The sequence below is a fragment of the Halichoerus grypus genome, chromosome 10 (genome assembly GCF_964656455.1).
Source record: "Halichoerus grypus chromosome 10, mHalGry1.hap1.1, whole genome shotgun sequence".
NCBI classification, from domain to species: domain Eukaryota; kingdom Metazoa; phylum Chordata; class Mammalia; order Carnivora; family Phocidae; genus Halichoerus; species Halichoerus grypus.
Genome location: NC_135721.1, coordinates 84,272,009 through 84,296,306, shown reverse-complemented (window position 1 = coordinate 84,296,306; position 24,298 = coordinate 84,272,009). Strand labels below are relative to the sequence as shown.

General features: G+C 38.0%; 1 long non-coding RNA gene across 12 annotated transcripts in view; it reads right to left on the bottom strand.

Annotated features, from left to right (window-relative positions):
- The window catches only part of LOC118538545 (uncharacterized), a 109,042-nt gene that overhangs the window by 74,243 nt on the left and 10,501 nt on the right, over nucleotides 1–24,298 (bottom strand). The gene's annotated exons all lie outside the window — the stretch shown is intronic.

The window sequence follows — 24,298 nt, the reverse complement described above, 5'->3', positions numbered from 1 at the left end:
GGGAGAAAGACAAATTTAGTCCAAGCCTAGTCCCCAAGGTAGTTCTAAGTTGCTACTCTTCTTCCATGACCTTTTTAATTCCTGGATCATGAAATGTATAAGGAAAAAAAACTTAATTGCTAAAAATCTTACCTAATTTTATGGTCCCCCTGATTGGTCTGAAAAGAAACATTATTTGGGTCATACGGTTTGCGTTTATAACACTAGATGGTGGTAGTAGTTGTAGTGTGAAGGTGGTAAAGATGGTGGGGGTAAGGAGGGTGGTGGTGATGGTGGGGGTAGGGAGGGTGGTGGTGATGGTGGGGGGGGTGGGGGGGTGGGGAGTGTGGTCTGTACTGAGGGTGGTGGTGGAGGTGGTTTGGATGACTACAGTAAAATCCCCCAACATGAATTCAACTCTTTAACTTCTATCGTAGAGACCCGAGAAGTTTATCTTCTCTGATCCTTAACTTCCTTATCCATCAAATGTTGATTAATTTGGTCATAAAGATGTTGTCCTTTGATTAAGACTTGAAAGACACTTTCAAAAGAAAGAGTGAGTTAAAGCACTGCTTAAGGGATGGATTTCTCTCTGTGGGTAAGTTTTTATTCTTCACTATTATTTTCATCATAAACATTGTCACCAAAAGCATTTCAAAGTATCAATAGTCCTTGAAGCTGCTGTATTATAAGCTTCCAAGGATGCAGAACATTCACTTCATGAGGACAACTGTGGAAATATGTGACAACACTTTTTTACCAACGCTCAGAAATGTCCGGGGCAGAGAAATCAGCACTGGCCGTGCTAATTACCATAAACACAAGACAAATCCCTTCCCTGCATGACGATGTCTAATGGCTGATGAGGTAGTCATAGGCGAGTTATTAATTTCTCTTCTCCTCCTAGGCTCGATGTAGGATTGAATGTCCCTTCCGCTGCTTTGAAGTGAAGTGTGGTCATGCGACTTTCTGACCAATGAAATGTGAGAAGTGGCAGGTGTCACCTCTAGGCAGAAGACTTAGCCAGGGCAAGCCTCGCCATGTCCCCTTCTTCCCGCTATGGTGAGTGTGGAAACAGGTGCAGAGAGGAGCTTCCATCATTCTGAGTCCCTAATTGTCTACAGCTGGCTGTCACCCCTTCTGCCTCACAGTGGACATGCAATGGGATCAAGAAATAAACTTTTGGGGTGGGGGCTGGGGTGGGGGAAATAGGTGATGAGGATTAAGGAGGGCACTTGTTGTGATGAGCACTGGGCAATGGATGGAAGGGTTGGATCACTATATCATACATCTGAAACTAATATAACACTGTATGTTAACTATATTGCAATTAAAGTTTTAGAAACTATACTGGAATGAAAGCTAAGATAAATAAATAAAATAGCAAAGACACAGAACCAAAAAAAGAAAAAAGAAATGAACTTTTGTAGTTTTAAGCCACTGAGATTTTGATGGGTATTTTCTCCCATAACATAACCTTCTCTATCCTAACAGACATTGATGGCAGATTGACAAAACTAGGGAGTTTAAAGTTACTGGGGGTCACATCGGAAAGAAGGAATTTAGGTCTTTCTGATAATAAATCAAACCTGCCAGGCTTCCTGTTATCAAATCACTAACTTTGAGACATTTAATCATTCCCTAGTGAAGGTCCGTCTGAGACAAAAAGTGCCCAGGAAAAAGGCATGACATGCAACTGCAAGACTAATGTCTAGCCCACACAAACTGCAAGACACTTCGGAACTCTTGTTTGGCTGATTTCTCTTTCAAATAATCCACCACCTTCTTGCCACTGTCCAGGCAGACAGGCAGATTCCTGATCGTTTTCAGAACTGTTCACTTAAAGACGACAGTGCTCTAGATATAAGTCTGCTTCAGGAACTCCACTTTTCAGAAAACCAAATCTCACAAAATTAGTACATTTACACATTCAAAGTGAGGTGGCAAATGTGAAAAACCCATCTGTGCCCACCCTCCCCTCCACCCCACAAGCTCCACCACCACCCAGAGCTGTAGCTATGCATGAAAAATCTAACACATGCAAAGTATAGAGGCTCTTTGAAAAGTTGGCCCAGTGTGTCTTATATGTGAGTTGCAGTCTTACAGAGTCTTGCCAACAACAACAAAGACGAAAAGAAAAGGAAAGGTTTTCTTTTCTCTGAACTGGGGAATGAAACATAAAACTCCTCCTTTCTACGAGGCTGAATGGCTCCAATTTTCCACACTCAGGATGATCTCTTACTAGCCATTACCTTCATAATATCCACGTGGCTTTTTAGTGCACATTTCTTCCCTCCCAAATTAATCACACGGCGGCAGTGGCCCAAAGAGATGCCCCAGTTCCCTGCTGAGGGGCCGGTGGTCTTCACCAGACCTCAGGGTCAGTGTCAAGCTGAAACGAAATGGGCAGTAATACTGCTTGGACACACTGACAGTGCAAGGGCAATGGCGTTCTCTCTACCCCCCCTCGCTTCTGCCACATCCACGGTGTCCACTGTGTCCAACTTGTACTGCCTGAAGTTCTCTGAGGTCGCTACCACAGGTGAGGACAGAGGGAATGAAAACTTACTGGAAGTACTCCAGGTACAAAATTCATACAAAAACCCTCCTCTCCAACAAGACAAAGAAGTGCAGAGAATCCAGGGGCTTAGCCAGGGTGACACACACAGTATAAGCGGGGGGCCCCTGTCTGAGCCCTGTCTGTCTGTCTGTCTGTCGACTCAACATGCACACAGTGCCTCCCATCTAAGGGGTCTTCTTGCTACCAGCCAGGTCTGTTCCAAAAAGGATGGGTGGGGAGGTACCATGTATTTAGCTGATGAGAAGAATGTACTAAAATGTCCATGTATACCTAAAACTAATACAACAATGTATGTTAGCTAACTAGAACTAAATCTACAAATATAATAATAAAATAAAATGCCCATGTTAAGTTGGCAAGGCAGAACTCTCAACCTCAAGTTTCTTAGGTATAACCAAAGCCGGCCAGACAAAGGAGGGTCCAAACATGCAAGTGAAGAAGACAGGGCTGCCATCCATGAGGAAGACAGAGGGCAAGCCCGAGCAACTGTGGACAAGAAATTAGGAGGAAGACCAAGTAGAAATCCCATACTGTATGAAAGATCAGTTGTCCATCAACGTATATTGGTTTGAAACTTCCAATAGCTTGGGAAATCCCCACAGAAAGAAGACAACATGACTATGTCCATAAAAGAAAAAGGAACAGGGAGAGATGAAGATGCTATGGATAAAGGAGAGTCAATAAATGCATAAAAGAAAAATGAAAGAGAAACGCGACAGTGGGGCAGAGAAGAAATCCCAGCAATATCACTGGAAAAGAAGTGAACCACAAAGGAAAGCAAAAAGAAAAAAACAGAAGTGGGAATGGGAGATTAATTTTAAACTTTAAGATGAAGGGGGAAAGGCAAAGGGGAAGAAAAACCAAGGAACAAAATGAAAAATATTAAAACTCAAGAGTTTGAAAGCCTCCAAATTATTTCTGCAAAAACTAAGTACATACCGTCTCCTTAGACAACAAGTTGAAATAAGTATCAGAGGCACTAGAAAAATCACCAAGGGGCCAAATCATCTGACTCAGGTTAAGAATACTGATAAATCCATTAGCCATTTAAAAAGGCATAACCAAAATAAGAGAAAGGAAGACCTTTTAATATTCAAAACATATGCAGGCTTTTAAAAAATATTTTTGTTGTAAACCTCTAGATTTGTATTCAAGTATTTTTCTCCACTTACTTTCCTATTTTATATACCCCAAAAGTTACACATTCGTCTCAAATAATTACAAAATATGTTTGTCATCTCTTTCTTCACTTCTTTGGAAATGGCAGCACAAGAAATTTCTCATTTTGGAGGATATGTCCGGAATATGCATTCTTTGATTTTGATCTATCTACTTTAATCATCCAATCTATTTTTTAAAATTTAGCCCACTTAATTTGTTTACTGCGTTAACTGGTTCACCACCTTAACTGGAATTTATAGCTAAATTATCACTCATTTCAGTCCAAACGGGCCAGTCATTTAAGGATATAGATACATGATGTACTTTTCTAAATTTTAATGAATTTGCACTGCTTCCTCACAGCAGATTACTGGCAAAATGGCTTTTTAAAAAATTCTGGATCTACAGTATGAACATTCAGTATTGCATAGTGAATGTTCACCCATAAATTCCCAAAACTGGAGGGATAATTTAATAGCCCATGCCACTTTATTTGGATAATTTAGTAGTCTATGCCTTTTCTTATGGAGAATTGAACCTCGAAAAAGCACATTTCCTAACCTCTTTTAGCAATCTTCTCCATCAAAAAAATCTCCCTGGTTCATAATATGAAGAAAAGAGGAAATTTCAGACACTGTACAGTATTCTTAGAACAAATAGTAAAAAATAAAATGTTTCTACATTTTAAATGATAATACTCTCCAACCTAGAACATAAAGATATCATTTAGAAAAGTATCGTGGCTCATTTTTGCAATGTCATGGTCCTGTTTTCTACATAACGTCTCTAGAAGAATCATTCACATCTCTGGTTTCAGTGCCTTCACTGGAGGTGATAGAACATCTATCAGTGTTTTGTGTTGTTTTGTTTTCATCCAGATGCCATTTTCATATTTACTTAGCAAAACTGTCCTGGCAAAGCCAATAGTTTGCAGAGAAAAGCCAGTGACCCTGTTCGGTCAGGGAACTTGGGGTGTCAATTGGCTTGAGTTGAGACAATAACCAAAGAACTTTACCAGCTTTAGAGCTGCTGCTCCTGCTGCACCAGAGTAGGGAATGGTTCCTAGCCCCACTCATTCCTGAACACAACCTTCAACCTGTCCAACCAAGAAATCTAACCAGAGCCAAAAGGAAGCAGCAGAGCCCATTCCACAGCCCGACCTAGAACGGTACTTGAACAGAAGGCACAGTCCTGGCTTCCACCCTCAGCAGAGCAAAACTGGTGGCCCCACCTTCCCAGGGAATTCAGTGTACACTCTAACCTGCTTTGGGCACCCAAACAATGAGTTGTACAGGCTCTAGGTTCAGTCCTGCTTCCCCGCCAGTCCAGGGAACTAATTCATAGCCTCATCGATGGCTGAATATAATACCCAGTCTTGACCATCTAGTAAGCCCGACCAGAGAATCCCGACAACCGTGAAGCCCATCCTACATCCTACAGCCTCACTTGAGTAGGAAACCAAGCTAGTCATATTAGCTGACTGGTCTTAGCCAGGGGCATACATCCCCATCCAATTCCTAAGAGCTCAAACAGTTGCCTTGCCCAAAAATAGACCATAACAGCATGCCCCACCTTCCCAAGGACATTACCAGTAGACACACCCAGAAACCCAAACTGAGCTGACTGGTGAACTGTCTCTGCCAAAACAAACCTGTGAAGTCTGGAGCAAGAGCACAATCAATGTGAAGATCCCAACAGAAGGAATCAAGGATCATAATGAATTGAGTAAATAACCCCACCAAAGAAAACTAATAAAGTACCAATAACTGACCCTAAAGAAACAGACATCTGTGAACTGTCAGGTAAAGAATTCAGAATAATCCTCTTAAGGAAGTTTAGTGAACTACAAGAAACCACAGACAGACAACTAAACAAAATTAGGAACACAAAACGTGAACAAAATAAGTAGCTCAACAAGAAATAGCAACTATCAAAAGAGAGAGGAAAAGAGAAACTCTAGAGTTGAAAAAATAATAACTGAACTAAAGAATTTAATAGAGAGTTTCAAAAGCAGACCTGACCTTGCAGAAGAATCAGTGACCTGGAGGATAAGACATTGGATATTATCCATTAGAGGAGCAAAAAGATAAAAGAATAAAAAAGAGTCAAGAAAGCCTATATGAATTATGGGACACAATGAAAAGAAACAATATTCCCGTTATAGGAATTCCAGAAGAATTAGTGAAAGAGAAAGGAACAGAAAGTAAAATTAAAGCAATAATGGGTAAAAACTTCCCAAACCTGGGGAGAGAAATGGACATCTAGATCCATGAGAGGCCCAAAGGATCCCAAGTAGGTTGAACCTAAATAGGGCTACACCAAGACATGTTATAAGTAAATTGTCAAAAGTCAAAACTAAAAAAAGAATTTTAAGAGCAACAAAGAAGGGAAAGAGGTTACATACAAGGAAAGCCCCATTAGACTATCAGTGGATTTCTCAACAGAAACTTTTCAGGCCAGGACAGAATGGAATGACATTCAAAATACCAAAAGACAATAACCGTCAACCCAGATTTCTATGCCAGGTAAAGCTGTTCTTCAGAAACAAAAGAGAGATAAAGACATTTTTAAACAAACAAAAGCTGAGGGAATTCATCACCACCAAACCTGCCTTACAATAAATACCAAAGGGAGTTCTTTGAGTGGAAGTGAAAGAACACTAATTAACAATATAAAAACATAAAAAGGTATTATAAATATCACTGGTAATGGTAAATATATAGTCATAGTTAGATTCTGCAATATGGTAATAGTGGTACATTATTCACTTACAACTCTAGGTTAGGGGTACCTGGGTGGCTCAGTCAGTTAAGCATCCAACTCTTGATGTCAGCTCAGGTCATGATCTCAGGGTTGTGGGATCAAGCCCTACATAGGGCTCCATGCTAGGCATGGAGTCTGCTTAAGATTCTCTATCTGCCTCTCCCTCTGCCCTTCCCCCCTAAAAAAACCTGTAGGTTAAAAGTTAAAAAAAAAAAAAAAAGAATGTAGTAAAAGTCACCATAACTACAATAATCTGTTATTAGTTATACAATATGAAAAAAAACATGTAAATTATGACAGCAATAACCTAAAATGTGAGGGAGAGGAAAAATAAAACTGTAAAGTTTACTAATTCCATTAAAGTTAAGTTGTTATGAGTTTGTTTTTTTTTTAAGATTTATTTACTTATTTTAGAGAGAGAGAGAGCATGAGTGGGGAGAAGGGCAGAGGAAAAGGGAGAGAGAGAATCTCAAGCAAACTCTGCACTGAGCATGGAGCCTGACATGGGGTTCAATCTCATGATCCTAAGATCATGACCTGAGCTGAAACCAAGAGTTGGATGCTTAATCAACTGAGCCCCCCAGGTACCCCAAGTTTTTATGAGTTTAAAATAAGTTGTTTTAAGTTTAAGGTATTACATGTAAGCATCATGTAACCACTAGGAAAAATCCTATAGTAACTACACAAAAGAACACAATAAAGAAGTCAAAGCATGATACCAAAAGACATCAAAACACGAACAGGATAGCAGGATAAGAAACAAGGAACAACAGATCTACAAAACATCCAGAAAATAATTAACAAAATGGCAATAGTTAAGTCTTTACTTATCAATATAGTTGACCCTTGACCAACATAGGTTTGAACTGCAAGGATCCACTTATACACAATTTTTTTTCAATAAATATGGTACAGTACCGTGAATGTATTTTCTCTTCCTTATGATTTTCTTAATAACATTTTCTTTTCTCTAGATTACTTTATGGTAAGAATACACTATGTAATACATATACATATGAAGTACGTGTTAATCGACTGTTTAAATTATCAGTAAGCCTTCTGGGCAATAGTAAGCTATTAGTAGATAAAGTTTGGGAGTTTCTTTTCTTAAAAGATTTATTTATTTATTTATTTGACAGAGAGAGCACAGGCAGGAGGAATGGCAGAGGGAGAGGGAGAAACAGACTCCCCACTGAGTGCAGTGCCCAATGTGGGGCTCAATCCCAGGACCATGAGATCATGACCTGAGCCGAAGGCAGACACTTAAACAACTGAGCCACCTAGGTGCCCAAAGTTTGGAAATTTCAAAAGTTATTCTCTGATTTTCGACTATGCAGGGGGTCAGCATCCCTAACCCCTGCATTGTTCAAATATCAACTGTAATTACTTTAAATACAAATAGATGAAATTAAAAGGCATTGAAATTAAAAGGCATAGAATGGCTTAAAAGATAAAAAGAAACAAGATCCAGGGGCGCCTGGGTGGCTCAGTCGTTAAGCGTCTGCCTTCGGCTCAGGTCACGATCCCAGGGTCCTGGGATCGAGCCCCGCATCGGGCTCCCTGCTCCGTGGGAAGCCTGCTTCTCCCTCTCCCGCTCCCCCTGCTTGTGTTCCCTCTCCCGCTGTGTCTCTCTCTGTCAAATAAATAAATAAAATCTTTAAAAAAAAAAAAAAAGAAAGAAAGAAACAAGATCCAACAATATGCTGCCTACAAGAGACTTACCTTAGCCTTAAGCTAGAAGAAGATTGAAGGAATAGAAAAAAAACATTTCAAATAATGTCACCCAAAAGAAGTGGGGTAGCTATACTTATAGCAGACAGAATATACTTTAAACTACAAATGGAAAAAATAGACAAAAAAGGTTATTACATAATGATAAAGGGGTCAATACATCAAGAAAATATAAAAATTATAAATATTTATGCACCCAACGTATGAGCACCTAAATATATAAAGCAAAAACTAACAGAATTAAAAGGAGAAATAAACAGTAATACAATAATAGTTGGAGACTTTAATACCCCACTCTCAACAATAGATGGATCATCAAGACAGAGAATCAATAAGGAAGCAGAGGATTTAAGCAACACTATGGACCAAATGGACCTAATGGACATATACAGAACATTCTATCCACAGCAGCACAATACACATTCTTCTCAACCTCATATGGAACATTTTCTAGGATAGACCATGTGTTAGGCCACAAAACAAATCTTAGCAAATGCAAGAAGATGGAAATCATATGAAGTACCTCCTCTGACCACAATGGCGTAAAACTAGAAACCAAGAACAAGAGGAGAACTAGAAAATTCATGAACACAGGGACACTAAACAACACTCTCCTGATAACCAATGAATCAAAAAAGACCTAAAGGGGAAATAAAAAAGTTTCTTGAGGCAAATGAAAATAGAAGCACAACATATCAGAACTTGTGGGATGCAGCAAAAGCAGTTCTAAAAGGAAAGTTCGTAACAATAAACACCTATATTAAGAAGCAAGAAAGATCCCCAAAATAAATAACTTAACTCTATGCCTTAAGGAACTAGAAAAAGAAAAAAAAACTGAGCCCGAAGTTAGCAAAAGACAGGAAATAATAAAGATTATAGCAGAAATAAATAAAACAGAGAACAGAAAAACAATAGAAAAGATTAACCATGGTGACTAACATAACATAATAAAATTAAAAAAAAAAAAAAAAAGATTAACCAAACTAAGACTCTGTTCTTTGAAAAGTTAAACAAAATTGGCAAGTCCTTAGCTAGACTAACCAAGAAGAAGAGAGAAAAGAACCAAATCAACAAAATCATAAATGAAAAATGAGACATTACAAAATGATAGCACAGAAATTCAAAGGATCACAAGAGGCTGCTATGAACAACTATATGCCAACAAACTAAACAACCTAGAAGAAATGGGAAAAGTCTTAGAAACATACAATTTACCAAGACTGAATCAGGAGAAATAGGAAATCTGAATAGACCAATTACAAAAATCAATTTTTGAGGCACCAATATTTCTCAGTCTTTTCCAAAATAATCAAAAAGGAGGGAACATTCCCAAACTCATTTTATGAGTGCCAGTGTGATTCCAAAACCAGAAAAGGACACTACTACAAAAGAAAATTGCAGGCCAATATTCTTGATGGACATAAATGCAAAATTCTCAATAAAATACTAGGAAACAGAATTCAGCAGCACCTCCACCATGATCAGGTAGGATTTATCTCTAGGATACAAGAATGGTTCAACATACACAAATCAATTAATGCAATCCATCACATCAATACAATGAAAGAAAAGAATCATATGATCATCTGAAGAGACACAAAAAAAGCATTTGACAAAATTCAACATCCATTCATGATAAAAACTCTTAACAAATTAGGTATAAAAGAAACATCTCTCAATATACTAAAGGCCATATATGACAAGCCCACAGCTAACATCATACTCAATTGTGAAATATTGAAAGCTTTTCCTCTAAGATGAGAAACAATACAAGAGTGCCCATTCCCTCTACTCCTGTTCAAGTTCCTAGAGCACTTAGGCAAGAAAAATAAATAAAAGGTATCAGAATTGGAAAGGAAGAAGTAAAACTGTCTATATTTACAGATGACATAATTTTATATACAGAAAATCCTAAAGAGTCCCTCAAAAAACTGTCAGATCTAATCAATGAATTCAGTAAAGTTGCAGGATATAAAATTAACATACAAAATTCTGTAGCATTTCTATACACTGACAATGAATTTTCTGAAAGAGAAATAAAGAAATCAATCCCATTTACAATAACATTGAAAACAATAAAATACTTGGGAGTAAATTTAACTGAGTAGGTGAAATATCTCTACTCTGAAAATGTTAGACATTGATGAAAGAAATCAAAGACACAAATAAATAAAAAGTTATCTTGTGTTCATGGATTGGAAGAATTAATATTGTTAAAATGTCAATACTACCAAAAGCCAGCTATAGATACAATGCAATCTCTATCAAGTTTCCAATGACATTTTTTACAGAAGTAGAAAAAACACTCTTAAAATTTATATGGAACCATGAAAGATCCCAGATACAAAAAAAAAAAAAAAAAAAAATTTTGAGAAAGAACAACGCAGGAGGCATAACACTCCTTAATTTCAAGCTATACTATAGAGCTATAGTCATCAAAACAGTATGGTACTGTCATAAAAACAAACAAATAGAACAACAGAACAGAATCGAGAGCCCAGAAATAAACCCATGCATATACAGTCAACTAAAATTTCACAAGAGAGCCAAGAATAATCATGGAAAAAGACAGTCTCTTCAGTAAATGGTGCCAGAGAAAGTGGATATTCACAAGTACTGAAACTGGATCCATGTTTTATGCTACCCACGAAAATTTACTCAAAATGAGTTAAAAACATAAATGTAAGACCTGAAACCATGAAATTCCTAAAAGAAAACAAAGCTCCTTGACATGGGTCTGGTAATGGTTTTTTGCATATGACACCAAAAGCACAAGCAACAAAATAAAAAATAAACAAGTGGGACTACATCAAACTAAAAAGCTTCTGCACGGCAAAAGAAACCATAACAAAGTGAAAGGACAACCTACAGAATGGGAAAAATATTGACAAACCATATATTTGATAAAGGGTTAATAGCCACAGTATATAAAGAACTCATACAACTCAATAGCAAAAACAAAAAACAACCCATTTTTTTAAATGTGCAAAGGATCTGACCAGACATTTCTCCAAAGAAAATATATAAAAGGCCAACAAATACATAAAAAATGCTCAATATCACTAGTCATTAGGGAGATGCAAATTAAAACCACAAGGAGATATCACCTCATGCTCATTAGAATGGCCATCATCTAAATGACAAAAGATAACAAATGCTAGCATTGCTGTGGAGAAAAGGGAACCTCTGCACACTGCTGGTATGATTGTAAATTGGTGCAGCCACTATGGAAAACAGTATGGAGCATCCTCAAAAAATTAAAAACAGAACTACCATATGATCCAACAATTCTACTTCTGAGAATATATCCAAAGGAAACAAAAACACTAACTCGAAAAGATATCTGCACCCCCATCCATGTTCATAGCACCGTTATTTACCAAAGTCAAGACATGGAAACATCCTGTGCCTGTCAATGGATGAATGTATAAAGAAATTCTGTGATATATACACAATGGAATATTATTTAGCCATAAAAAAAAAAATCGAGGAAATCCTACCACTTGTGACAACATGGATGGACCCTGAGGGCGTTATACTAAGCGAAGGAAGTCAGACAGAGAAAGACAAATACTCTACAATCTCCTTTACATGTGGAATCTAAAAAGGAAAAAAAAAAAGCCCTCATAGAAAAAGAGATCAGACTTGTGGTTACCCGAGGCTGGCATGGGGGGTGGGGGGTGGGTATTGGATGAGGTGGTCAAAAGGCACAAACTTCCAGTTATAATATAAATATGTACTAGGGATGCAATGCACAACAAGATGACTAAAGCTAACACAGCTGTATGACATATAAGAAAGTTAAGAGAGTAAATCCTAAGAGTTCTCAGCACAAAGCGAAAAAAAACATAGTCTTTTCCTTTTTTCTTCTTTCTTTTCTTTTTATTGTATCTATATGAGAAGATGGATGTTGGCTGAAGATACTGTGGTAATCATTTTCCAATATACGTAAATCAAACCATCATGCTATATGCCTTAAACTTAGACAGGGATGCGTGTCAATTATTTCTCAATAAAACTGGGGGGGGGGGTAAGAAAAAAACTGCCCAGTGATTCACTTAAATTAATTAATTAATGAAATGAATACAGAAGTTCAAGAGACATAAGAAAATATTCTCTAGGTGGACACCAGCCTAAGAAACCCAAGTTGAAAGATTTCAGTTCTCACCTCTGCAAATCATCACCTCTCCAAGATGGAATTACATCCCCCCTGAATAATACTATCCAACTGGAAAAAAAATCGTGATAAACCAATGGTGTTTCTGAATCAAAACAATGTATGTTAATTACAGTAGGAATACCAGGACCTCAGGAAAGGGACTTTAAAAAGTCCACGGCAAAAGAGTGCCAGAGATCTTTTTTTGTTTGTTTCTCTGTCACCTTCCATTTCATGGGATGTCTTATGACCTCCTGCTGCACAGCAACAGAGTCACTGTGAAGGGAAGGATACTTTTGACCTGGAAGGCAGCTTTTCCTAAGGTGCTTTGGACACACTTCATCTCCCGAGGTCCTTATGACACTGAAGTAAAATACGATTTACTCTGTGTCTATGCACACAAAATAAACAGATATATTATTGACTGAATGAATTACAGTTAAACCTAAACCAGCTAACGTCATCAATGGCATGTCATTCAATTTTACTGTGGTTTGCTTTACCGATATGCTCAAAAAGGCTCCCGGGAGAATATTCCGAGTAGAAAGCTCAAGTGTCATTTACCAAACCACGGAGTTGCTGCACCAGGCTGGGGGACAGGACTCGGGAAAAGCAGAGAGGACAGAACACAGAGCTCTCGGTCAGGACAGCTTCAGTCATTCAGATCTCTGCAGTGGAGACGCAATGGCATCAGTACTAAGCATCAGCCTTTTATTTCCCTTCCTTCCAAAGACGAAAACACAATATCATTAGCCAAATTTACTCTGACCTCCCTCCCACCTCCTGGGGTTGCTTGGTACTCAGGTGAGTCAACGCATCTTTCCACCAAGGTAAATAACCATGAGACAGATAAATAACTTAATTGCTTAAGGAAACATTCAGGGCAGGATGTATTTCTGGTTTTGACAATGCTTTGGAGCTTTAGAGTTATGGTCCTTTAGAAAAAAAAAAAATTTTTTTGTTTCCTTCCCCGTCGAAATTTGGTCTGTGATATTTCAATCCTTAATCGTGTCTTTTTTTGTCGTTTCAATTGGTCGTGAAAAGTTCTGTCAACCATTTGATATACGAATTAATAATAAATAAATCTCTGGTTTCCTAGTGTCATCAGGATACATCATAATGCATATGAGCTAAATCGGACTTCATATGAAGTTCATGACTGCAGCCGTCTTGGTTCTACAGGACACTTTCAAGCCATCCTCCCTGAAAAAGAGTCTCCATGGGGCTTTGAACTCAGAAAAAGTTATCGCTTCTTGCTATACTGAAAGAGTTTTAATAGATCTGCAATAGAGAAAAATATCTGGGGAAAGAGACAAGGATAGAAAGGTGGGAGTCAGCGCTTGCCTCCGAGGTTGGAATCTGGTTTGTGGTGTGCCTGTGGAGTTAGTCCGCACACACAGCGGCCACACTGATATGATTGATCTTACGGGCTCAAAAAAATAATAACGTGGGAGAATCTGCCCAATCAATACCTCTCAAATTAAGAAATTTTGCACAATAGATCACATCAGCTTTGGAGGTTTGGCCTGTGAAACATCATAATAACTAACTGTAAAGTGAGAAATTTAGAAAGCCTTCTAGATGTTGGAGATACACCAAGTCAAATATATAAAAATGTAGAGACGCCTTCTAGCCTGAGGCCGGCAGTGCCCACTGCAGTATTCCACTTAGGAAAGGTGGGTCTCTCCTAGTGGGCCATGTCACCCAAGTCTGCCTGAGCTGCGCTTCTCCCAAGTGCTGCAACTGCAGATTCCCTGCTACTCCCTTTGCCCACTCCAAGAATCCTCTCTGACCTCTGGGGTTGAAATATCAAGCTGAACCTTTTGGAATTTATCATCAGCCTGGCATCTTTGCTCAGCAGTAGGGCCTCTGAATTCAAAACAGGACTGTTTCCTGGCTCAGAACTCCAGCTCCAAATTCCTTAGGCTCAAAATTGATGGGAAAACAGATCTTCAGCATTCTTCTGATTCAGAAATCATTCGAACTGACAACAGATAAGAAATTGACAAGGAGATACGAAATCCTTAATTTACATAGCTGTCTCTTTTTTCCTTCTACATAGTAAAGAACAGAGCGTCCTTAACCTTGGTTTTCTCACTTCTCTCCGTTTAAAGCACAGCCCATAACATTAATTAAAGTGTGTGTGAGCTGGAGGGTACAAGTTATATTTCATATGCTGTACCACATGGCATTCTAGAAAAGCTGTACAATTTAGGTGTTCTTTTTTCCCAACTTGATATGTATGCAGCCCCGCATACTGCTCAGCATAACTCACCTTTACTCCACCCAGAAACTCCACAGTAACAACCTAAAAATAAATGCACGGAGTAGAACAAATTCTGATGGCATTAGAACTTAAGTATTTAGGTAGATGGAGGTAAGTCTCCCACTTAGAACTACAGAATACAGGTGCTGAAAAGAGCATCAGAAATTATCTAGTGCAACCCTTTTATTTTACAGATAAGACCTGCAGAAGACAGGTGGCCACGGAAGGTAGGTTAAACAACTAGTAAGAGGTAACCCCAAGTATTTCTTAGGATATCAAGTCTTTCCACTATACCAGGATCATAAACCTCTTTAAGACACTATTGTGAGTTAGGCTTTTACCAGGAAAAAAAAAAAAAAAAAAACATATGCAGATATACACACACAAATGTTTGCGTTTAAATCCAGGAGGTTCAGAGAGCCCTGAAGCTTATCTCTGGATGTTGAACTTGTCCGTGATCCCCAGATTAACAATTCCTGCACCTGAAGAAGCAACTTTTCTAAGTAGAAAGTGCTACTTTTAACCCCTTTCAAAACTCATCTCCTCTAGAATATAAACTAGACTTAATGATGTGATCTATAAATTCAAGGGAAAAGCAATCGCAGCAGCTCAAATAGATGAATTAAGCCCTAATCAATATTTCCATATTTTTAACATGTGTCAAGTAAAAAAAAATGCATAAGAGAAATTTAAACCTACATGTATTTTACTACCGATTTCACATATGGACATGGAATATCTTTTCTCCTAATATGGAGATGGCTCAGCAGTATTTAAATGATTCCTTATTCCAAGTCATATAAATATGCACCAGATGTATCTTTTGTAAATGTTATGTTTTTCAACTCCTCAGCATTTGCAAGTAGTTGAAAGCTATGTCAAGCATGCTTTAATGGGGCATAAAAGTGTATTGTATTCAAAGAGATGGCACAGCTCTGTAATAGGTGAAAATACAAACGTTGTCAATGGATACATTTTCATTTTATTGATTTACCCCACATAATAGAATGCCCTGTATTCTTCTTTACATGCAAGTTCTATAGCAGTTGAAATATAACTAGATATTTAAAAATCATGCTTACATTAATGGATTCTCTAGATGACAGAAAATTCAAAACAACAGAATTTTATGACTAGAAAAGGCAGCTAAAGACCAACTAAATCCCTTACCCTGGTTTAACAGATGAGAAATCAGAGAGCAAAAGAGTTACATGAGACAACCAAATCACTAAACTAGTTGTGGCTTAGTGCATGAATTGAGATACCCCTAAATCTAAGGAGCTTCACTGAGCTCTTTCTACTATCTGCCTCTTGACTACCAAAACAAACAAACAACAACAACAAAAAAAAACAAAAACAAAAACAGAAGAAACAGTAAAAACATATATCATTCACTGATTTCCTGGGACTCACTGGGAAGAAGCAGACATGATCTATATTTTGCAAACTGTCAAATTATCTTATGGGAAGTAAATATAGGAAGTAAAATGCCAATTGCTAACATTAGAAGTTGCCAAAGAGTATCATAATGCTATTTCTCCAATATAAATTTTGAATGGACTCAAGATTCTCTTTTCTGTTTTGAATACAAAAGCGATCGTAGTAAATTTCTCTTAGAACACCGTCTTTGAGGTTAAATATAGCAAAGATGTTTAGGAAATATATTCTAGTCATATGCAATGGATAGTTCATCTTGAAAGCAGTGTCTTTTCAAATAAAAGTTAACACAGATTGATAGCTTTTTTTTCTATTTTTTTGCTATGGAGAAAGCAAATGCTATCTCGTGTCATTTTATGTGACTTTCTAGCATCTCTAAGCAGAGCACAGAATTTGAGGGTACACATTAGTTTATGCTGCCTTTCCCCTGGCTCATTTTTCCAACCTTAGTTTCTGCCTGTCATGTATTTTTATAAATTGCGTCAAATTCTCTCTTGGAATGAGGCAGAATATTAACTAATTAATAGCTAATTAATTAATTGGTGAAAGTCATTTTCCAAAAGCCAAGTAACCTTTTCACTCTAACCTTTACAGATAACATTTTGCCCTTTGGGGGCCAGTGGTAGCAATGAAGATTTCATTTAGGACGAAATCATTATTGAGGGTTTTTTTCAACCTTTATATCACTGTCGCTGTGAGTAGAGCGCGGGTGTTGCTCAAAGTTCCACGGACTGTACTTCTTCTTAGACCCCAGGCAAAAGCACGCATTTCCCTCCCGCCAGGAACCAGCATTTGCACACTCTGCCCCCTGGTCAGTGTAATGAGGAATAATGCCCAGAGTCACAGCACTCCCTTGTGGGGGCGGGAAAGGGGGCACAGAGTCCAGCCCCCCTGATTTAGCCCAGGCTCGTCTGAAACAGCTCCACTGTCTCCCAAATGATGCCAAGACCAGTGAGGAGGCTTAAGACGGGGGTTCTGCCTGTGGCTTCGAGGCATCCACTCACTCCCTGCGAAGGTGTCCGTGAGCTGTGCACAGTGCGGAACAGACCAGCCAAAACAGCCCGGTGGGCTCCTCCATCAGCTTGGGAGCAGAGACGATCTCCAGAGTCATAGTCAACTTCGTGTATGGGTACGGTGCCTCCCATCAGCGGGTTATTTTCTTCCCCAGGGTGTTCATACACAGAGAAACTGACACATCGCTCTATGTATATCCAGCGCAGGAATTTATAGATAGACACACATGCACTTTCTGAGACCCTCATCATAACTTGCTATACTTCAGTGGAAGTGGGCCATCCAAACCAAATTGTGATAATCATTCCAGGTTAATAGGCTGAGCCTTATTCTGTTCCCATACCACACAGGGCTGGGAGATGCGGCTGAGTTTGGCCATGCTGTGTTAGGTGGCCTTAAGAGCCTTGACCAGCCTTGTTTTGATATGAGCCTGTGGCTGGGGGGGCGGGGGGGTGTCAGCTGCACTCACAAATGTCACAGGACTGCTTTGCCAGTGGGGACATCTGGGGAACTCCAAGAAGGGGAGATAGCAGCAGGGTCCCCCAGAATTTGGACAGCAGTAAAGCACTGCTGGTAGAAACACACTGTCTCTAAGAGACAGGACCAAAACGGGGTACCACCAGCACGTGACCTTGGACAGGTGATTTAGGCCCCTTAGATGTCTCCCTCAGCTCCTCTGTCAAATCGGAATACAACAGGCACTTAGAGGCTTAAGTAGGACAATGCACATTAGGCGCAGGTTAAGTCCTTAGTAAAATTGGGTCATTATTATTATTGCTGCTCGCTCAGAGAGTGAGCACAGGCTGCTGAATTCTGGTGGACCATTCTCCCTCCAGCCCATTTAGAGGAACTGAAAATAGAAGAGAGGACCTCTTGTCAATAACGGCTTTGGAGTCCAGCCACCTGCATCCCGGAGCATGGCGACCTTCCTCCCATAACAAAAGTCCAGGCTAAGGGCTAAGGGCAGCAAGAACATTCTCAGTAGGAGCCAGAGGAAAATCTCATAGGTTGACACTCTCCCTGGTTCCCCATCCAGTTTATTGCGAGGACAATGGAATCCCTTGTTTCAGTTTCCTGAGGGCAAGAAGGGAAAAATCCCATCAAACTGGAAGTGCTGATAAAGAGGTGTCTTTTGGGGGCTTGGGGGAGAGGAGAGTCCGTACAAAACACCCTCACTCACCTCCAGTGCACTAGTGTCCCATCCCATCGTGCATTTTCCACAAACAACATGCTCACACTAAAACTGAAAGCCAGTGACAATGGTTGAAAAACATGTTGCTTCTTCGAAACATCACCTACCCCACAGCCACCCCACTCTTCTGTAAGTTTCTCCAGTGCCATGGGGAACCAACTGAATCCTTTCTCAATCCCCACCGTACAGACCTATAACATCTTTAAAGCGTAAGGCTTGGCCCAGGTAAACTTTAAAATAGACAATAAATCTATATTCAATGCTTAATGCATCTATCCCTATATACAAAATGTATATAGAACTTTTGTTTGTTTGTTTGTTCCTCCACAAAAACTAATCTTGCTGTTACCCAGTGCCATTGAATTTAGTAAGACTGCAAGCTAAAATCAGCTCCTTGGCACAGCCAAAGCTGGTCCTGCATTGGCTTGTAGGACCCAGAGTGCAGAGTGAAAATGTATGGCAAGGGGCCTGTGTGGACTCCTCTGTGAGCGTGAGGAATTTGCTTAACTCATACTGCAGCAGCCCCCCACCCCCGCCCAACACACACACACACACACACACACACGTGTTGGAGCTAGGCCTGGTGTGCTGGTCCTGTTTAACAGAGAAGAGTGAGGGAATGAGCTCTGTGTAACCTGAGGAAGGGGAAAAGAGAAACATTGCCATGCCTGTGCTCTTTGAAGGGTTATTCATGTTGTTGCAATTTATTTTTTGTTGTCCACTGATTTTTCTTCAAGGGCACCTCATCCCACTGGGTCTAGAGCCTCACAAATGAGACCTTTACTTCCGGCTAGCATAATGGTTGCTAACGCATCCAATTCACCAAAGTCAGTATTGGAAAACAGCATTGTTTTCAAGATGCTTTTATATTTATTATAAAAGGGCATTTTTTAAAAAATCACGACAAAACCGTTTTGATGTCTTGAGGTTTTTTTTCTTTATTTAAAGACTCTGCATTTTGGGCTAAGGGCTGTTAATAGTAGCCAGTCCTGATTGGCCAACATCTGTTTCTTTATAGGAACCTTTCTTTGCCAAGTAGCTGGACAGTAAAACCCATTTGGTATTCATGGCAAGTACTTGCTGAACAATAATGACAATAATTGCCTCTGATTCTTGTGTTTACAACACTGCCAAAGTATCATTAGGGCCTTATTTATAGATAATAATGCTTATTAATCACAAGTATTTGAATTTTGGAATGTATTAGATTAATATTCTTTTGTACCTCAGTTCTGTACTAATGCCGTGAAAGACATTTACTGAATGCAACTCATTGGGAATGCTTATTTTGAGCTGCAAAATAATGTGTGTAATTTGCAGGTGAAAGATAAAGAAATTACATGCCTACCTCGCAACAGCCTCCACCGTGATCAACGGCCAACATGGAGCATTGGGCCCTAACTCTTAAATGAGAAAGGAAAGAAGCAAAATAAATGTCCCTATAGGTATTATTTCCAAAAAATCTTGCAAATTCTTATGACAGGAGAGCTCCCTAATAATAAGTTCATCATCCTGTTTGGCCATAAATCTTTAGTGGATAGCCTCACTTCATTGAAAAGGGTCTGAGGTGAGGAATAATTAGTGATTCTGTAATAATTTCACATTATATAAGTTCTTGAGGCTCAAGGGAACAAAATAGGGTAGGATGACTAATAGCTGTAAACAACAAAAGTACAATCTTAGGTCTAACTGCCCAGCTATTAAGCATCATTCATTTACTCGCTAAATCTTTCTGTATGTTTAATTTCCGTGCAAGCAAACATGAAAGCTATTAAGTATTTCCCTATCTTTATGTGCATCTAGAAATAGGAATCATTAAAAATTTCAAAAGATGATCTCAATTTTCTAGGAGTAATCCAGAGAATATCATTTTGGTCAGGGTAATAAAACTTTATGAATAAATATAAAGCATTACTAGCCCCTAATTTTTACCTGGCCACTCCCTCCTGAAGTTATAGCAAATACGAAATCAGCAATATTTTATTTTTATCTAGCCTACATTTTTATTTGTTCATGGAGTATTCATGCTTTATGTGTTAGAACAATACTTAAGCATGTTTAATTACATGAATGCAAAATATAGTGACAATTTTCCAGAAATTTTTGAGAAAGCAAAGCTTATTAATAGAGATTCTTAGATGCTATTTTTAAAATCATATTTGCAACTAGGTATCTTTTTTAAAAATTACCAGTAATTAGAGTTTATTCATGTTCTTTAGATTAAGCCCAAATCATGCTCAATCTTAGCCTACTCTACCAACTACTTTAAAATAGTCTGTGGGCCTAATTACCACCTACAATACATAACATTGCCCTCTCATATTTTCTCGATTTTTTGTCCCCCATCTCCCCCCGAAAAAGTAAAGTAAGAAAGTAAAAGGAGACCACCTTTCAAATTACACTGAGAAAATTGCCCTCCCTACAAGATCCTTGAAAATGTGTTCAGCAAATGTTTCCAAGTGAGAGCAGACGAGGAGACTAAAATTCTAGTTCATTACATATATAATGCTAACATTTTAATCCATTGCTAGATGTAAATAACTTTAGTGATCCCAGTTGGACTATTTAACATTAATTTAAAATATTTTATAATATGTGTATGTGTCTCCTTTCGTGCGGCTAAGTAGAAAGGTGAACAATTATCCAATCAACGCACTCAGCCAAACCTGGCAAGTCAGGCCTCTCAACACTTTTTATTTGAATCTGGTAAATATCTCATCCGGAGATCCATTCAGGTGTGTGTTCCATCTCTCATTACATTGGTAGAATGAAGAATCAAGCAGTATCTCACAGAATTAGCTGTGATCTTACAAATTTAATCACTACAGATAGCCAATCTAGATTGTTGAAATTTCACTATGTCTTCTCTCTTTTTTTTCTTAATAGCTAAGGCAGAAGGGAGAGCAGCCTGAATTCTCCAGATAATTAATTCAACTCTCTGATTTATTTTGCCTTCGGTAGACCTCGCCTGGTTCTCTCTTTAAAAGACGCTGGTAGTTGGATGAGGAAAAAAAATAATAAATGTTTTGAGAGAGTACAGATACATCTCCCCTCGATGTGTGTCATTGGTAAGTGTCTAAACATTGAGGCTGACTACCTGAAATCCCTCTCGGGTGTCTCTCTGAACCTTTACTGCATTAGCTTCACCCAAATGCTTACAGGCTTGGGAAGGAGAAAGAGAGAAGGAAAGGGGGGGAGGGAAAGAGGAAATGATTAGTCTATGAAGTTGGGAGTTTAAATTCGAGGGGACTGAAAAGGTAATTCGCTAGGAAAAATGGTTTGACAGAATAACTTGTAGTCCACCAACATCCTAGCTGTTTCCTAAGAGCCTCGTTGGATATGAAACTTGAGATCTGTCAACATTTTATAGTTGCCCTGATTTAATAAGCATTTTTCTTTCTTTTCTTTAACTGCCAAATTTTTTAATAAAATTGAATCTTGGATGCCTACAGTCTGGGGTGTTTTATTTGCTATATTATAGTTCTGTCTGCTGTTAGGCCCCAGAATGCCAAAGTAGTTATTCTGACAAATCTTTCTATATGTGTAACTTGAGCCTACTAAAATAGTCCTTTACCCACTTCATTAATTAAATCGACAGAAAAGATTCTTTTACATTTTGGTAGTGAATGACTCTTGGTCCAAATTTTTGAATGAATGTTGCGCATTTTAAAATAGTTACGTAGCCTGTGTCTACTCATATCACGCCACACCATCACACAGAAAACTTTCTAAAATAAAAGACTAACTTATTTTTGCAGTTGATTTCAAAACCCCATCTAGAGTAAGATGTTTTTTGCCTCTTTCCAAGCAATATTCCTTTTTAAAAATTTTCACTTGTGGTATTTTCATCATTTTGACTTCAAACTTTTTAATAAAAAGACTAAGAAACAAACCTGGAAAAGCAGCTTACTAAACTGATTTTTGTTTACACAAGCTCACCGCTAATACTTAGATACCACTGAGGAGATATTAGTCTTTGAAATACTCTCTCTGAAATAAATAAGTGACAAATTACATGAGGGAACAGCACCATAAATATGTTTTTCAGGAAAGAAATATACATTTAAATAAACATAGAAAAACCAAAATAATATTTTATGGTATCAGTAAAAGCAACTCTCATTATGTGAGAAAGCTTATGTGAGAAAGCTCTTCCTATCATGGTCTTCAAGAAAGTTTTAAAACTTTATCATTTTGATTTCTTTATTAACTAGGACAAATAGCTTTTAAAGCATAACATTCAGATATAACATTTCTTTACATTTGCTCGGCACAAGGCACAAAAGTGTATTTGGATTCTTGCCAATGTATTCATTTTAACTGTAATTCTTATTTTAAGAAAAAAAAAAAAAACCTTTGAAAATGCCAAGATTCAGAATATTATCTAACAAGAAGCAAATAGGTAACATGTCATCCCATGTTACACAAATCATTTCAAGTATAAATATATGCTTCAAATTTCCTGTTTACGCTCTGAATTATCACTAGACTACGGAAAGTCTTTTGATGATATAAAGGCTCATAAAATTAAAATACTTAAAAATGTTTTCTTTACAGTAGAATGGAAAATAAAACTAATGCTCTTTTTCATTGCATCCAGAATTTAATTTTTGTTCTAAAGCAACAGTATTTAATTTGCAGGGGGGAAAAAAATACCTGAATTTAGATAGACTATTTCTATTTTAAATATGCATTCTAAAGTATGATGCCTTTTTATTCTACATAAAACACGTTATTTTAAGTTCGTAGTACTTTTAAATGGGGTGTGCTTAAAATATTAATACTATGCATGTATTATTTACTGATTTCTGTGGGGTCATCTACAGTTAGCTCAATTCAGATTTAAAAATAAATTTTGAACGTTTTTTCAATAGGAATACGATTTACTCACTCTCCCAGCTATTTTAAGACTATCTGTTGTAGAATGTATTGTTAATCGTAGAAGTTTGCTATATTACACATGGACATGTTATATGCAAATGCATTCAGTTGGGGTATGTATATATGTTGTTATGTTATGTACATAAACATCTACCCATGTGCATATGTATATTTACATCATGTATAAATATGTGTATATTACCAAAGGGTACTATACTGAAGGAGGAGGAGGAGCTTCTAAGGATTGCCAAACAATATTTTAGTTAACTGTTAACTGAGTGCTGTTTTCTATGGAAGTAATTAGCTTCTCCTTTTTTTCACAGTCCCAAAGGTGGGTGTTTATAGACATGGTTTAGATATTTACTGTTTTCCAAAAGGCTAGTTGTATAATCGTATGTCAACATAAGCTTTAAATAAATTAGTGATACCCTCCCCTGCACTTTCCCCTTCTCTTAGGAAAGCCTATGGGCAAACAGCTTGATAAATAATTCAAAGAAAAGCTAAATTCTGATTTTCCAAAAACAAAAACTCATCTCGTTAAACATTAACATCTCACCATTAACGTTCATTATTAAAATTTAGCCGTCTATAAATTAACCCGTGAAAAGGAATAACTGAAATTCTATCAAGATACTAGCTGCTTAGGTCTCTTGAGGTGAGCATCTGTAAATTTCACTTACAGCCTTTCTCCAGGACAGGAGGTCTTATAAAGAATTGTGGTGAATAGGAAAAACACCTAATATTAATAAATCCAAGAAATAAAAAAATATATATGTGCCATTGGTATCTCCAAATTACTGAAAATCCTCAGATGCAAACATGAGGCCAAAAAGAGGACAATTAAAAGTATTTATAAAGTTTCTCCTCTGAATCTCATGCTATTAAAATACAGTTTGGGTTCATATTCTCAGTAATGGAGAGAATATTTAGCCTTTTTCTGCATTCTCTCTGCCCTGTCTTCCCTTTGAGAGTTGAACAATCTGGATGGGACTGGTTAATGTTTTAAGGAGGAGGGATTGCATCTGGCCCAAGTTTTCTTCTGCTAGCCTGCTTTTCTCTTCTCTAATGAGAGATAACTGACAGCCCTGTTTTGTATGAAATTATGGAAATCACAGACTGGAGGAAAGGGGAGTCATT